We start from the raw sequence: 17,769 nt of genomic DNA, 5'->3' as shown, positions 1-17,769 counted from the left end.
GCCCTTCACTCAGGTCCACTTCTACACATATTCTGGCAAATGTGAAGATTCCCCTGATAGCTCTTTCCTCATCCATTTTTAGGAATTTCCCTAGAGAGTTCCCAATGGCGATTAACACTTTGTGATGCCAAAATGAATGTTAATAAATATTAACCAAACTAATTGAGTTATATTTTTATCACACATGCTTATGAAATTTGACATTAAAAGGAACCCAAAATTTTGAAGAAATCATAACCATGCTTAGTTGGACAAATTTGTTGGTGAATTTTTTATTTTTCTCTATTGACTGGTGTTTTTGTTCGAATGTTTGTGATAGATATTTTGTGGATCCATGATGATACAATCCAGCTTGGGAAACTACAAAATAAAACTCTTGTCTTTAGTTTCTCGGGACACATTTTCATAGGACATAGAAACTTAATAAAATGGCTTATTTCTTGTAAAACCTAGTAAGAATGATTTTATATTGCAAATAAATGCTGAAGTTCAGAAATTAAAAGAAACTAATAAAAAAAATACCTTTTGAGTGCTTTTATTGGTCAAAACAAAGAAAAATGTGATAAAGCTTGATTTTAGACTTTTGTGATCCATATTGATTTTGATAAAGTCTTTCGGATTAATCACATCATGAGTTGTTAAATAAGTTATAATAGGATGACAAATTTTCATCAAAAGCTAAGACCAACATTTTTTTTTGAGTTAAATGATAGAACTCCATCATTTTATAAAGTGTTGATTAAGAGAGGAAGAGTGTAATCATTTGTGTGGAATGTCAAGAAGCATCCAAAGGTGAGATATATGTAAGGAGAAAAAAAACTCACTAGGAGGTCGAGGAGTAATTCATTCGCTTGGAAGTCTACTAGTATCTTAGATGGTCAATTTTGTAAAAAATCATAACTTGACATCATTAACAAAAAATATAGAAAAACACGATATTTTTATATCACAAATGTACAGTCACAATATATCCACAAGAACATTTTATTTATATATTTGTAATTATTCATTGTAGTAGATATAGAGAAAGTCAATATGATCACATAAGCATATAATTGTAAATGTGGTGTTGGTGCATTATACATTCAATCATTCTCTAAAACATTGCTTCACTTGAGACACATGGAACCAATACCAATTTTGTGAAAAGTCTAATGTTGAAACAATGTAACAATAGTACTGTAACAACATTGGTGCCACAATAATGTAATAATAACATTGTAATAGGGGTGTTGTAGCAATGTAACAACAAGATTATAACATAAAAAAGGCATTAAATAAACTTAATAGGAACCTAACATAAACATTGTAACAAAGGTGTTGAAGAAACTTAACAACAACACTATAATATGGATGTTGTAGCGAATTGATAACAATAGTGTAATAGGGGTACTACAGCAACATAATAATATCATTGTAACAATAGTGATTAGTATACACATTCTACACACATGAAATTAAAAGTAGAAAATTTGTAAAGAGTGCATGAAGCAGGAAAAATAGAGTAATTCACCACAAGTATATTTGACCATATTGTTCAAGAAATTTGTGTGAATCTATTTATCCAAAACTTACAAACAAACTTCAGAATGACATGTATTTTTATAGTTTTTTTTACTTGTCATTACGAAATGTGAAAATCCTAATTTTTTGAAACCCGCAATTGTTTAAAAGATATATAATTAAATTCTTAGAAAACCCCCACCTATTTACAAGATGAAAAATCATACATTTTTACAAATGTATTATTGTCACTGTCTCAATAGTCTCCACCTTGCAAACAATTTCACTGATACTGTGCCTAAGTGCATTCATCACCTTTTCTATAAACTAGGGGAAGTACACATATTCATTTTTTTTTAATATTAACCTTCTCAATTTTTTCTCCTCCTCCATTAAAACTTATGCAATGATAACTTGTTCCTCTAAGATACCATAACACCCATTTATTTACTTCCCAATGATGTCCACATAAACTTTCCATGTATCCACTGACAACACCAATTGTGTGTGAAATATTTCTTTGCATAATTTAAACATCCTATTTTCTTGGCATACAATACATGAGACACATAACCCTTTTCTACTTTAATATTAGGACATAACGTTGAAGAAAGCTTGAGAAAGGAAGCATAATGGGTATTTACAAGTTCCACAATCCACACACACACAGATATATATATTTGTGTGTGTGTGTGTGTGTGTGTGTGAGTGAGAAAACAAAAGTTACAATTTTCTTGTTTCTATGTCTTGCAATGACCAAAATTGGATTTGTTGCTCCTATATCCTTCATATCAAAAGCCTTAAATGATTGATCCTTTACTCTATTGACATCAAACATACTTTTCCTTGCAACAAGATATATTGAACATAAACAACAAGATAATGAATATGCCATTTAAATTTTTGAAACAAAATTGTCATATTCACCTCTGTGATATTTTCCTCACCATGAAGGACTCAAATTTCTTGTCCAATTTCCTCGGACATTACTTTTGGTCATACAATGACTTCTTGAGATTACAAGAAAATATTATCTTGCCACCTTCAACAACCTTTTAAATCTATCCCATATATTATATTTTCTCATATGCCACCGATGTTTTTATTTATTTGGGTATTCCTTACCAACTTGTAAATGTTCCCAATATGTGTGGCCTTCAAAACCACTAAGGTTAGCATGGACACTTTTAGTGCTCACCTTAACTTCTAAAATTGTCACCTTGAGAAACAAAAACTCCTAAAGAAATTAACTTATTTTTAATTTTAGTTGTGTCTCTTATGTCATCAAACATTTTAGTAGTAATGTTTGCAACCCCAATATTCTTACACGACATATTATTCCACATAAGAAGAATATCACCATCAACAATTTAATAAGAGGAAAATCAACTACTATGTGGCCACATATAATGTTAACCACTGAAATCTAATAACCATTCTTCATGATATTGCAAGTAATCTTAGATAGGTAAATAATCATCAACCATACTTGAAACTCACTAAATCATATTAACTTTTATCTCAGAGTCTTCCTCAGGTTCTTGTCTCTTCCAACAATCTTTCTTGAGATGCCTTGTTTTACCATAGTACCAACACTTTAGCTTACACTTCTTTCCATTTGAATTTTCTCTTCTTTCTCTAAATTAGCATTGAACCACCAATGCTTCTATGTGGAGGTATTTATACTAACCTTTCTCCACATTTTCTAAGACAATTATATGCCCACAACCAAATTATATTTAAGAATTTGGTTTTACTAATGCTAATGGAAGTTACTATATGATCTCAAGATTTAGGCAATGAACACAATAGCATCACTGCTTATCTTACTCGTCAAACTTTACATCCATACTACTTAACTCGAATATAAAAATATTAAATTCATTCAAATGATCAACAATTATGGTACCTTATTTCATTTATAAACTCTATAATTGCCTCTTAAGTATATTTACCTTATTTCCTCTTAAAAATATGGTAAATAATAACAAATTAATTTATGTGAATTTTTATTATTTTGGAATTCCAATTTATTTTTTAAATATAATATCAAATTCGAACTCCTTAATGGAATTTGAGCTTAAAGGTGTGTTTACTTCAATAAATCATAGATAAATTTGCGTTTTCTCAATCATGTTATTATTTCTTCTTTAAAATACTATTTACTTTATTCTTTATTAACTAATTAAAAGGTTGTATATGGTTTTAAATGGGTGAAAATATTTTAAAGATATTTTATAATGAAATTACAATTAATCAATCGAAATGTAACTCGAATTCCAAACAAAAATCCACGAATTAAGTTTCTCCGTACTGCATACTATATTGTCTTCACTATTGTTTTGGTACCATATTCCATCTTTATTTTTATTTGAGTATGAAGATATGATTCCGTCTATGTAATTAAGAGTCTTCCTCCCTTTCCTGGATCTCACGCGAACCTCTATCTCATTTTTCTAAGAAAGTGTCTTTGCCAAAAACCCTAATTATTTGTTTAGAGATTATAGAGATTATGTGTAATGTTTTTATTGTGTGTAGAGGTACTCTACAATCTAGTCTAAGGTAGAGTAGATGTTTAGGTCTAAGTATGTAAACAGAGGTGGGAGAAAGAGAAGGAGCGAGAGAGAGATGTATTTGGAAGAAAGAGAGGGAGGGAAGAAAAAAGACATTGAGAGATAAAGGAGGAGAGAGAGAGAGGGAGCGACAAGGGAGAGATGGAGAGAGTGAAGAAGAGAGGAGAGATACAAGGAGAGAGGGAAGAGAGAGAGGGAGACATAGATATGGAGGGGGGGAGAGTAGGAGAGAGAGAAGGATAGAGGGAGGGAGATAATGATTGGGTTGGAGGGTGGAGAGAGAGGGAGAGTAATGAGGGGGAGAGACAAAGGGAGGTGGGAGAGAAGGGGAGAGAGAGGAAGGAAGAGAGAGAGGACTTGAGAGAGAGGGAGAGAGAGATGGAGTTGAAGGGGGGGAGAGAGGGAGGGAAGAATAAAAACATAGAGAGAGAAAGGTGGAGAGAGAGAGGAAGTGAAAAGGGAGATATGGAGAGACAGTGAGGGAGAGAGGAGACTGGGAGGGAAGAAAGAGAAAAAAGTAGAGAGAGAGGGAGAAAAGGGGAAGAGAGAGAGCGAGGGGGGCAAGAGAAAGGGGGGAGAGGAAGAGGGAGGGAGGAAGAGAAAGATAGATATGGATAGAGAGTGTGTATATTTGGCGGTGAGAAGGAAAGACAAAGGGAGATAGAGATATAGTTGGGGGCAGGAGAGGGAAGAAGAGAGAGGAAGAGAGATACAGGGAGGAATATAGAGGAATAGAGATAGAGGGAGGAAGAGAGATATATATGGAGAGAGAAGGGAAAGAGAGGGAGAGAGGAAGAAGGTGAGGGAGAGAGGGGTAGATAGATATGGAAAGAGTGTGCATGTTAGGGGGTGAGATAGAGAGAGAAATAAGGAGAAACAAAGGGGGAAAGAGATATAAATGGAGGGGAGAGAGAGGGAAGAAGAGAGAGATAGAGAGGGAGGGAGGAAGAGAGGTAGATATGGAGAGAGAAGGGGAAGAGAGAGAGGGAGAGTAAGAGGAGAGAAAGATAAATAGATAGATAGATAAATAGATATGGAGAGAGAGAGTGTATGTTTGTGGGATAATATAAAGAGACAAAGAAAGAGAGATGGAGGGAGATAGAGATATAGATGGAGCAGGGAGAGAGTGATCCAAGTGGATATTGTTTGCCACCCACCAATTCCACTTGGATACCCACCATTGTTTCTTTCAGTTTTTCAATTTCTTTAATTGTAGCATAATTTACTATTTTTAGCAGCTTTTTGGGTCCTGAACTTCCAGAGTCGTTTTGAGGCCTTAAACGACATTTTTTGGGGAAAACTGGGAGTAACATGGGTCCATGGAATGATGATGCTCTTCCCAAAGTTGTAGTCCTCAGATATCTCTTTCTAATGAGGTATCGTGCACGTCAAACGAAGATCATATGCCAAAGTTACGACCTTGGGAAGTTGATGTACCAATTTACCCAAAACAGGGCCCATAGTTTGGTGCTTCATCTCCTAGGGTTAGGTTTTTGGATGTTTATGGTTTTCCATTGTTTCTCAACAATAGATAGGGCTTTGAGTCTCATTGTAAGACAGCTCAGAGGAATGTATATGCCACATATCTTCTCAGAGATAAGCTACCATTTCCCTGGCTAGTTTATTTCCATTTATGTTTGTAAGCATATTTCAGTATTTTATAGTAATGAAATCAAGTATTATTTCTGCTGAATCTCCGTATGTATGATTATATCTGTAATTTTTTGCATTCCTGTTTAAATTCAGATCAGTGGTATCAGAGAGGCCTGCTCTTTCTCTGTGTTTCTTAGCATGTCCCCGACAAGGTTGAGATATATGGAGTTAGGGCTTGAACTGGTCGAACCTTTGCAAGACCAACCTCATAAATCCAAATGGCCTCCCATGGAGTATGAAAAGAAAGATGAGGGGGTTGGAGATCCTATCAAAATTTTGCTTGAAGAGGTGCTTGAGTGACAAAGGAACGCAATGATGGAAAACTTTGCCCAGATCCTTCAGCTGCTACCCAAGGGTGACACATCTACTTCCAGTAGGTAGTCTGGAAGCTCCACACCCTTTAAGGTACAACTTAACTTTGACATTCCCATATTTGAGGGTTAGATAGATGCAGACGTCATAAATAAGTGGGTAAATTTGCTAGAAGGGTATTTTTCTATTCATGATTTTTCCGGCCGGGAAAAGATTACTTTCGCTCTTCTAAAAGTTTCCCCCCACATCAAGGACTGGTGGGAGACCTACTGCGAGTAGAGGGATGAAATTACAGCTTCACTGTTTTCAACCGCACCCACTTGGAATTCATTCTGAGCTGTCATCAAGGAGTAGTACTACCGTGTCGGAAGCTATGAGGATCAATACATAAAGTGGACCACGCTGCGACAGGGAAGGGACCAAGACGTACCGAAGCTTACCAATGTTTTCCATACCCTTCGCACAAAGTTTGGAATCAAGGATTCAGAGCAACATTTGGTACTCAAATATTGCAGCTGCCTGGATAGGTACATCTAGGATGAAATAGAATTCCTGAACATCTCCTCGCTCAGCATGGCCTACCGATATGCCATCAAGATCGAGAAAAAATTTAAACATAAGAAACAAGTCTTTGGATCTACAAATCCAAAGCAAGGGAAAGGTGTCCCCAAACTGCAAAACAAAGGACAAAGCCAAGGTGAGGCGACCCAAGGCAACCTGCCAAAGCCGCAAGCAAAGAATAGTGCCATGAAGCTGAAAAATGACATGGGAAAGTGGTGTGAGTTCCATAAGAGCTCCACTCATAACACAAGTGAGTGTTGGGCCAAGCAGTCACTGGTGGCCGAGCTAAAGGTTTTAGAATCACATGCATGTTCCAACTTTGAGTCAGAACCTGACAAGGGGAATGATAAAGGGAAGCAGGTTATCGATGTGGGGCCCAATGCCACCATTGCCACCACGAAGATCCATAGGAAGAGGAGTGCCTCTTCCACTCCCACATGTGAGTAAAGGGCTCCCCGTTATAGTTCATTATTGATAGCAGGAGCCAAAAAAGCCTCATTTAGGGAGAGGTCGTGAAGTGGCTTGGCTTACCGACCACCTCACATGCACAACCATACACCATTTGGTGGCTTCACCAAGGACGGAATATTCGCGTGAGCTAGTAGTGTCACCTTCCATACAACATGAAGCCCCTCACGGATGAGGTATTGTGTGACGTTGCTCCCCTTGATGTTCGTGATGTATTATTAGGCCAACCATACTTGTGGAAGCGACATCCTGTGTATGAATCAAGGCCTTGTGTTGTTATTGTTACTTTGGGAAATAAGTTGTATAGGATACCAGAGGTAGCACCGCCTACCGTCATCTCTTTGGTTACTGCAAAACAATGCAGTAAGCTCGTTTCCAAAACCAGGAAATTTGTTTTCGTGATGATACACCCTCAAGGAAAGAAAAAGACAGTGGGCACGACCTCCAGACAATGCCCCTTCGCACCACAACTATAGATGAACAATGTCGTGGAGGAGTACGAGGACATCGTCACCTCCCCCGCAGGGGATCCTCTTCACTGTCAGGTCAAGCACTCCATCGATATGACCCCAGGTGCACCACTGCCCAATGGACCAATCTATCAGTGCTCCATTCTGGAGAACGATGGAATCAAGAGGCAGATTTAGGAGCTGCTGCAGAAAGGTCACATCTAACGGAGTTCATCACCTTGTAGGGGACTGATTTTGTTGGTATAGAAGAAGGATGGGACTTGGAGACTCTGTATTGACTATTGATCACTGAACAAGGTCACTATCTGGAATAGGTACTCGATCCCACGGATTGAAGACCTTCTAGATCAAGTAAAGGAGGAAAGATATTTTAGCAAGATGAACCTCAATTGGTCATTGACCAGCAATGTGCATTGTTTGTGGGAGTTTCCACGTGAACCTGTGGCTTGGACAATTGATCAGCTGCGTGAATCTGTAGAGGTTGATATGCTATTATTAACGGAGATAGAGTTGCGTTGAATCTGTTGTGGTGTGGATCAGAGGGCAGCTCATGGTTTTAGTGGGATAGAGCTGTATTGTGTTAGGGTCCAACCCTAACCCCCTTATTTATGTAACGGTGTCGAGTCATAGTTATAGTTAGCTAAAGAGTTAATAAAGCCCATATTAATAATTGTAAGTGGTTGACCCGCATTTAAAGAAGGGACCACAGTTAGTTGCAAATGGGCCATGGTATTAGATAGATGGTATTAATAAGAACCAAGGTACTGACCCATGGTATTGCATTTATGAATCCTATATAAAGGATAGAGACTCCCCTTGAGGAGCGTCTTGTCTTATTTTGTAATCAAGCCCAACTCTATTGGAGGTTGCCCCCTCGAAGAGGAAAGTGAACATTGCTTGAATCCTTTCTGAATAATAAAATACATGCTATTATTTCTCATTGTTCTGTGTTCTGGGTATATTTCTTCGCATATTTTGTACTCTAGTATCTTCTCGCAGGACAAGAGCATAACAAGTGGTATCAGAGCACTTTCCAAGGTCGGTGGGATCTCCATTTTTAGCAGAACATTTTTTTGGCTAGAGATGTGTTTTGGCATCTTTAAACCATGAGATTTGTCATTGAGCGCATAAACCTGTGGATTTGGGGAGGCATGCATGCAGGAAATACAAGAGGTGGTCCCGCTTGTTGGACTCCCTTGTAATCCCTATGGGTAACCCTTCGAGTAGCGCATTAGACAAAACTGCGCATAGAATATCTTCCAAGTATCCTCTGGGTATATGGGAAGCCCCCCTAAGATCTCTTGAAATCTCACCATAGATAAGCCATCGGCCGTCTTGCTACTACAGTACACCGAGAATAGCACTTGGGGAGATTACTCGCACGTACGATAGGGTAGTTGGGTTGTACGGCTAAGGGTACAGTTGATATTCCTTGGTTAGTGCCCTGAAAGATTGGGACTAGTACTACTGTTGGATCCTTATGTATATTGCGATTTGTATCACCTGACACTCCTTGAGACCATAGTTCCCTTGTCTCTCTCTAGATCACGCATCATCTTTTCCAGATTATATCTAGTAGGTTGGGTTCTATCGCAGCTGCAACAATCAGTTCCACCATTCAGATCTATCAGATCCGCCATTCAGATCTATCAGATCCACTAATCAGATCTATTAGATCCGCCATTCAAATCTAGTAGTTTGGGTTCTGTAGCAGTCGCAAAAATCAGATTCGCCGTTCAGATCTAACAATAGGGGTTCTATCACTGCCAAATTCCTACTCATACTTTGTAGTTGAGGGTTTCGCCGATAGATCTGACTATTTTTGTGGCTCCTATACCTAGGCGTGATTCTCACAGGACATTGGGGAGAATTAACTTTTCTGGGAATTGATTATTGCAGTATTCCTAAGCGAGGAGTAAAACTCTTTTCAGAGACTTAGCCCATAAGAATATGGTCGACGGGCTGAGTGAGGTGATACCATTCACTTATCAGTGTCAAAATTTCGGGTGGTCCCAATTTTTTTTTCACTGTAATGACAAGTGCACAGAATCTATGCATGGTACAAACCAGAGCTCAAGCTATGGCCAGTGAGAAGATTGACACCCTTGAACAAAAGTTGGAGGCATTAATGAAGCAGATCCAGACCTTAAATGACAAAATCACATAGGGCAAGTCGGGGGAACAATCATAGGCATATGATTTTAATGGAAAGCTTGAGGGTAAGTCTAGCCATTCTCTTCACTTCTATGGAAACCACCAACAGTCCTAGCCTCGACCACCCAAGCTGGACATGTATAAATTTGATGGCTCTCATCCAGTCATATGGCTAGCAAAAATGGAACAATATTTCACATTGAATCACATCAGAGATGATGTGACTAACCTAAGTGTGGGAACACTGTACTTGGACAAAGAAAGATGGCAATGGTGGCAGTGGCATCAATGTTGCTATGCAAGGCTAATGACTTGGCAGGTATTCTCAAAAGCCCTTTCTGATCGCTTTGACCATGAATTTAACATTTTGGGTCTTCTTATTAAACTCCGACAGATAGGCATAGTGCAAGAATATATTAAAGCCTTTGAAGCATTATCCTTTCGCACAGGAGGTCTAACATATGAATTCTACTTGGAATTTTTTATCAGTGGTCTCAAAGATTCCATACAAGCCCACGTCCGACTACAACACCTAGTCTCATGGCTTGCAACTTGCAAGACAGCTCATGAAGTAGAACGCGCGTTAGCAACCCAGTCTACTCGTCCAAATTTCATAGCCAAGGGATGCCCCACCCAGGCTCCAAGCACTACCCAAACACTTAAGGTTCAAAAGGTGTCACCAGCAGAAATGGTGGAAAGAAGAAAGCAAGGATTGTGTTACTACTGTGATGAGAAATACTCTCCGAGGCATAAATACAAGGAACCCAAATTCTTTCAAATTGATGCCACTGATCACAGTTCATCTGAGGAATCCCCACCATTTGAGAGACCAAAGGAGGAAGATGAGGACAACCAGTCGGAAAATCAGCTCCCAACTACACCTGAAGAACCAGTTATCTCACTTCATGTTTTGGCAGGAATTTCTTCTCCCCAAACTCTCAAAATCAGAGGTTTTATTAAGCATCGCCCTGTAGTAGTCTTCATTGATAGTGGTAGTATGCATAGCTTTATCCATCAAAGAGTCACTGAAGCAATGCATTGTTTTGTCAGAGCAGTCTCTAATTTCCAGGTCCAGATTGCTGATGGGAGGACAATGAAATGTGAAGGCTGCTGTGAAAATGTCAAACTTCAAATGGGGAATCATCACCTAAAGACCCACATGTTTGCCATCGACATGGGTGGGTGTGACATTGTCTTTGGTGCTGAATGGCTCTGCACGCTCGGCCCAATCACAATGGATTTCTGGTAGTTATATATGAGCTTTAAGCAGAATAACCACACACATACCTCTGTGGACTCCATGCAGGCGCTCCTTTTATCATCAGCTCGCACAGGATGGAAAAATTGTTAAAAAAGGTCCACCATGGAGTTATAGCCCAATTTAATGCCATCTAGGTCTTCGAACCCACTTCTCTTCATATTCATCTTGAGATGCAACAGGTCTTAAAAAAACATAAGCAGGTCTTTGACAAGCCTCATGAGCTTCCACCCTCGAGAGGGGAACATGATCATAACATTACTTTGGTCATAGGGGAAAAACCACCAAATGTGCACCCATATAGATATCCTTTCGCCCAAAAGAATGAAATTGAAAAAATCACCAAGGAACTCCTGGAAGCTGGTGTCATTCATCCTAGCATTAGTCCTTATTCATTGCCTATGGTCATGGTGCTCAAGAAAGATGGGGAATGGTATATGTGTCCAGACATCAGGGCCCTCAACAAGCTTACAGTCAAAGATAAATTTCCCATCCCGGTTGTTGATGATTTGCTGGATGAACTAAATGGGGCTCAATTCTTTACTAAGCTTGACATTCGCTCGGGCTATCACCAAATTCGCATGAAAGAAGTAGACATTCCAAAGATTGCTTTCCGAACTAATGAAGGCCATTATGAATTCCTGGTCATGCCATTTGGTCTCTGCAATGCTCCATCCACTTTTTAGAGCCCCATGAATCACCTGCTCAAACCATATCTCAGAAAACTTGTCCTTTTTTCCTTTGATGACATCCTCATCTATAGCCTCACCTGGGAAAAACATCTTTAGCATGTAGATCTGCTCTTGAAGCTACTCCAGAAGCATAAACTATTTGTCAAATTGTCCAAGTGCTCTTTTGGCATGGAAGAAGTTGAGCATTTGGGCCACATTGTGGGGCGTGAAGGCGTTAGGGTGGATCCCAAAAAGATCTAAGCAATGCACGATTAGCCTCAACCAAAGACCATGAAGAGTTTGAGAGGATTTTTGGGTCTCACCGGCTACTATCGCAAATTTGTCCGCAATTATGGTCACATTGCTAGACCCCTCACTCACCTTCTCAAGAAAAATTCATTCCTCTGGAATGATGAAGCGCAATAGGAATTTATAGCTCTCAAACATGCCATGTGTTCCACTCCCATATTGGCACTATCCGACTTCACCAAACCTTTTGTGATTGAATGTGATGCTTCAGGTATGGGTATTGGGGCTGTCTTAATGCAAGAAGGTCAATTGTTGGCCTTCACTAGCAAAAAGCTAAGTGGGACAAATCCGGGACAATCTACCTATGAGAAGGAGATGATGGCCATCTTACATGCAGTGGATACCTGGTGACCATACTTATTGGGGCGGCATTCCCAAATCCACACAGACCATCAAAGTGTTAAATATTTTTTGGAGCAATGCCTATCCTCGTCACAGCAAAATAAATGGCTAGCCAAAATGTTGGGATATGATTATGAGATAATTTACAAGAGAGGGTGCGAAAATGTCATAGCGGATGCTTTATCATGCCAATTTGAGGAGGAAAGCAACCTGCTAGCAATCTCTCTTCCCATTCCACAGTGGACTGAAGAGGCTCGCAAGGAATGGTTTTCACATCCTTCGCTCTCTCAACTCATTAATAAATTGCAGGCAGATCCAAATTCCACAGTGGGTTACTCTTGGCAGGATGATATTCTTCGCTATAAGGACAAAGTAGTGACATCACCAACATCCACCCTCAAAAGTCACATTTTGGCAGAGTTGCACCCATCTCCCACTGCAGGCCATTTAGGCTTTCAGAGGACTTATGCTCGCACTTAATGTTCATTCTTTTGGACAAGCATGAAAAAGGACATTCTTACTTTTGTAGCTGAGTGTGATGTGTGTCAGCGCCAAAAAGGAGAAATAGTCAAATCCCTAGGCACATTACAACCATTGCCCATCCCTACCTCAATTTGGATGGAGCTTTCTATGGATTTCATTACCGGTCTTCCAAAGTCAGGCAACAAGTCAGATATCATGATGGTTGTGGACAAACTTTCTAAGTATGCTCAATTTTGCACCTTACCCCACCCTTTTACACTAGCTTTGGTGGCTCAATCTTTCATGGACCAAATCTTCAAATTGCATGGCATGCCCACTTCCATTGTGTCTGATCATGACCCGAAATTCACCAGTAACTTTTGGTAGGAACTCTTCAGGCTACAAGGTACCCAACTACAACTCAGTATTGCATATCATTGCCAAACTGATGGTCAAATTGAAGCAGTCAACAAATGTCTGGAGACCTACCTCAGGTGTTTCACTTCAGAAAAACAACATCTATGGGTATAGTGGTTACCTCTAACCGAATGGTGGTATAATACTAACTATCATTCCACCACCAAAAATACTCCATATGAAGCCATTTATGGTCAACTCCCTCCTTTACCTACTTCTTATATCCAGGGATGCTCAAAGGTACAAGTAGTGGATCAACTCCTACAGAACCATGCAACCATGCTGTCCTACCTCAAAGAGAATCTCCATCAAGGTCAAAATCGCATGAAGCAAATTTGAAGAAGGGGATCAGGTATTCTTGAGGCTGCAACCATATAAGCAGACATCACTCAAAGACAAGGGTTGTCAGAAATTATCTCCAAAATTATACGGACCGTATCAAATACTTCAACGCATTGGAGAAGTAGCCTACAAGCTAGCCTTGCCACCCACTACAAAAATCAATCTCGTCTTCCATGTCTCATGCCTCAAGAAAGTGGTTGGGAACCATTGCAGAATTCAAACCAGTCTACCGGAATTGGATGAAGAAGGTTCAATCTGGCTCCAACTTGAACAGGTTCTTGACACGCGAGAACAACACCTGTGTAGCTGCACAATCAAGGAAGTCCTCGTCAAGTGGAAAGACACCTCTCCAGAAGATGCGACCTGGGAACCAACCACTTTTCTTCAGCAATTTCCACAGCTTCAACCTTGAGGACAAGGCTATTTTATGCGGGAAGGCATGTTAGGGTCCAACCCTAACCCCCTTATTTATGTAATAGGGTCGAGTCATAGTTATAGTTAGTCAAAGAGTCAACAAAGCCCATATTAATAATTGTAAGTGGTTGACCCGCATTTAAAGAAGGGACCAGAGTTAGCTGCAAATGGGCCATGGTATTAGATAGATGGTATTAATAAGAACCATGGTACTGACCCATGGTATTGCATGTATGAATCCTATATAAAGGATAGAGACTCCCCTTGAGGAGCGTCGTGTCTTATTTTGTAATCGAGCCCAGCTCTATTGGAGGTTTCCCCCTCGAAGAGGCAAGTGAACATTGATTTCCTTTCTGAATAATAAAATGCATGCTATTATTTCTCATTGTTCTATGTTCTGGGTATATTTCTTTGCATATTTGGTATTCTGGTATCTTCTCGCAGGTCAAGAGAATAACACGTTGAATTTGTTGTGGTGTGGATAAGAGGGCAATGCGTGGTGTTGTTGGACTGTGTGTGAAGTGTGATGATTGAGATCTGTTGCATGTGTGGTCAAGGAATCAGCATGAAGCAAGATCTGTTGCAGGTTATTGCATGGTTGGTCAAGCAACCTGTGTGGTCAAGGAGCTTGTGTGTGTGGCCAATGAGATCTGAGTATTGCGTGCTTTGTTCACATCATGGAGGAGTAGCATGGATTATGCTTTTAGATTGTGCAGATATGTGGATATCTGCATGCTTGGTGGAGATTTGCGTGCTTGAGGTAACCTGACTGTTAAGTCTCGTTGATGAGATATCAAATGCTTTATTTTGTGGCAGATGTCACCTATTAATTAGTTCGGCGGAGTAGCATGGATTTTGCTTTCAAATTGTGTAGATACGTGGACATATGCATGCTTGGTGGAGATTTGCATGCTTGAGGTAACCTGGTTGTTAAGGCTCGTTGATGAGATATGAAATGCTTTATTTTGTGGCAGATGTCACCTGTTAAGTGTGGCAGAGCTGAGGAATATGGTCGAGGAGGGCTTTGAGCTGCTGGGCAAGTTCAAAGAACCACCATTTACCGTGGCTCCGACCTTTGGATCTGCTTAAGAACCACCGACAGTGTGCCAAACTCGTTCCCCAAGTGAGGTCGTTCGTCAAGAGTATCACGGAGGAGCACCGTTATGGCTAGAACAAGAAGAAGGATAGCAACTCGCCTGATGTTGATTATGTGGAGGTTCTTTTGTCACTGCAGGAGGATTCAGATAAACTGCAAGACGAAGACATGATTGTCCGGAACCTCCATTGTGTTCCAAAATCCTCGATCCCTCTCGCTGGGAGGTCGTAGGATTCGACAGATGCAGAGGGCAATGCAAAACGCTGGGAGGTCGCAGGATTCAGCAGATCTAGAGGGCAATGTAAAATGCAAAGAGTGTGCATCAGGAAAAAGAATCCAAAGGTGCACATCAATCTGGCCATAGAGGGAATCTGGCTTCCTTCTTGGGGGTGGAGTTCTGTGTTGTTCGTGTACTACCCCCAGCTCCAAATCTGTGATTTTTTTTGCAATTTGAACTAGTCTAACCTGCTTCTTTTGACCTCTCTTTCGGAGTCTATTTTGTATTGATATGCTGAGTCACTGTGGGAAAGTTTCTTAATATACTATTCGAGAGCCCAAAATTGAATCTCGGATAGAATTGTGGTTTCTCAGAGATAATTGAATAGGGCGTGGATTCCTCAGTGGTGCGGTGAGCGTAGCTAGATGTGTTGAAACTCCATTGCATGCCTGAAGGTCAATGTGTCTTGGATGTTTGTCATTTAGTGTTGTTTTTTTCGTACGCGTGAAGTTGAATATATCTTGGAAGTTAGTATACATATTGAGATTCGCGACCTCAATATGAATTCATTTTGTTAGAATTCGTGACTCTAACGGATGATAGGTAAAATATGGAGACCAAGAATAATATGCCAAAGTTAAAAATGAAGATGCTAAAGACTAAAAAATATAAACCAGTGGTGTGTTCCATCATATAAATGGTATGGTGTATCCAAGATGAGTGGCAAAGGATCCAAATGGGTTTGAAAATTTGTTTGCGTTTGTGGAATAGACTCAATATCATGATGATAGTGTGTCACACATTTTATTAGTAAGTAAATCTAGGATGTTTTGTAGTGGTCTTTGTAATTTATGTACTTGGTAACTCCAAAAGTTGGAGTTGTGGTGTAAGCCTTGTAAGGCATGTGTACCCCCATACAGTTCGTGGTATTCTAAAAACCAATTTGTATTTGTAGTGTCGGTTTGTGTTATGCCAGAAACCACATGTAAGAGTGAAGTGGGATAGAGATTTGTGTTGGCATGGTTTAGGCTTAGCTGAGAAAACCCTCGGCCTGGTTAAGTCAGGTCTTTGGTGAGCCTTAGTGGCTGGAGTGCCCTAGCGGCAAGTTTGTAGCGTGGCTCCACTGCCCTGGTGGCAAGCTTGTGGCCCATAGTCGTCGGTGCGCCTTAGTGGCAGATTTGTGGCCTAGAGCGGCTGGAGAGTCTTCGTGGTTGAGTTAAGCCTTGGCGGTTGAGTTGAGCCATAGTGGCTGAGAGCCAAAGTTAAATTTCTTGATGTACTCAAAACACAATATATAATACTTAGATTATTTCTAAATTATTTAAACAACAATTATATAATATTATATGGAAAACTAACTAAACATGCATAATATATTGTTTTTGATTTTTATTATAACTAACTTTATTTAAATATTTAGAAAATATACATATTTCAAACTCCAAATTAAACATGACCCTCATTACAAATTTCAGTCTAGAATAAGCTCATCAGCTCAATAAACCTCACAAACCTGACTGTCACCAACCTAACTGTCCACACGAATTAGCTTAAAGATAACACAACGGATAATTCTACCAAATACAATTCCACACCTGAAACTCGTCACAAAGCCAGAACAACTATCCTGATCATCATCTGACGAAGTCATGCTGTCGTCCGTTCCCTGCATCACTGCGATTGGGCATCCAAAACCAGACTGGCTGGGAATAAATTAATGCAGTTAAAACTTCTCCCAACAGAGGGGAGATCCAACCGAGGTATAAACTCTGCAACTGTCCGCTTAGCACCTGCATTTAGAGTCCGCAGCCAAGATGGTAAACCCTTTTCCTCAGTGCATTGCTCTTCAAATGCCAACGCCATTGTTAGTTCGGATGTGAATTCCCCCTCCTGGGAAAACTAGTTCCTCAACAAACAACCAAAACTCACACGATTCTATTTAATAGATCATTGTTGTTATACTTCGCTTCTGCCGCACTTGCAGTAACTCACGGCCATCAATTTTATCCAAGATTTTAAGTGGTTGTACTCCCAATGGAAAATGAAAAATAAAGAAGTCGCCGCTCGTCTTCCTCGAAGTCACACGAAGCTTCCCGGAAAGGCGAAGAAAACTAGTGTAATGTTTGCAGCTGTGGCGCAGATCTTTATTATTCGAACATGTGATGAATAATACAAATGACGATAGGCGCGCCATTTCCTCAAAGCCGTAGACGCTTTGCTAATCAGGTGCTAAATCCGACACGATTTATTTGTCTCTGTGTGACTGTTAGCAAAAGTAAGAATCCCCGAAATACAGCCTCATTGGTTTAATTTTATGATTTACAGTTTGTGAATAGATTAATTCCCAGGGATAGATTTAAAAATGTGATTTACAGTTTGTGAATAGATTAAGTCCCAGGGATAGATTTTAAAATATGATGTACAGTTTGTGAATAGATTAAGTCCCAGGGATAGATTAGTTGGTGAAGTTCTGGTTTTTAATTATCTCGTTTAATGAGAAGTTACTGGTTAAAGTTTTTGGGTCAATTTTCTCCACGCCTCTGAAAT

General features: G+C 39.8%; 1 pseudogene; it reads right to left on the bottom strand.

Annotated features, from left to right (window-relative positions):
* LOC149176806 (uncharacterized) overlaps positions 1-17,416 on the bottom strand; it is a 63,059-nt pseudogene extending 45,643 nt beyond the window's left edge.
* Between the last annotated feature and the right edge of the window lie 353 nt (positions 17,417-17,769).

Source organism: Pinus tabuliformis, chromosome 4_1, assembly GCF_031772625.1.
Source record: "Pinus tabuliformis cultivar Carrire ecotype Pingquan chromosome 4_1, CPIR1, whole genome shotgun sequence".
Classification (NCBI taxonomy): Eukaryota; Viridiplantae; Streptophyta; class Pinopsida; order Pinales; family Pinaceae; genus Pinus; species Pinus tabuliformis.
The sequence above is the reverse complement of the archived record's forward strand: the minus strand, read 5'-3'. Positions and strand labels throughout refer to the sequence as shown.